Source organism: Trachymyrmex cornetzi, unplaced genomic scaffold, assembly GCF_001594075.2.
Source record: "Trachymyrmex cornetzi isolate Tcor2-1 unplaced genomic scaffold, Tcor1.1 scaffold682, whole genome shotgun sequence".
NCBI lineage: Eukaryota > Metazoa > Arthropoda > Insecta > Hymenoptera > Formicidae > Trachymyrmex > Trachymyrmex cornetzi.
This window is the reverse complement of record NW_017300006.1, coordinates 137,658-138,136: the sequence shown is the minus strand read 5'-3', so window position 1 is coordinate 138,136 and position 479 is coordinate 137,658.

Genomic DNA, 479 nt, shown 5'->3' with positions numbered 1-479 from the left:
TACATAAGATGATCGTTGGTTTAGCGGCCTTATGTTATGCTTATGCTCTGTTATGCATTTCATATGTGAAGCCCTTTAATGGCCGCAGCACACACTCTTGCAAAACACATAGGCCCGTATTCAGAACGCGCTTTTATCGATAAAAGCGCACTTTTATCTCTGAAATTCTATAATATGTGTGACGTAAAGTATGATATGGGCCTGCGCACAATAGAGCAACAAGAATTAGATATTAAGATTTCAACCTATCAGAAACCATGTATTCCGATGAAATCAGTTTTTGATAGGTTAAAATCTTAATATCTAATTCCTGTTCCTCTATTGTGCTCAGGCCCTATGTTAGCGTGCTAACATCGTTGTAAGCGCGTTCTGAATATGGGCCATAATACATAGTGCATAATGGAATCAACCAATCGAAATTCTTCTTTTCCATAGAATGAGAGGAAAGGAAAGCTTCTGATTAGTTGATTCGCTTATGC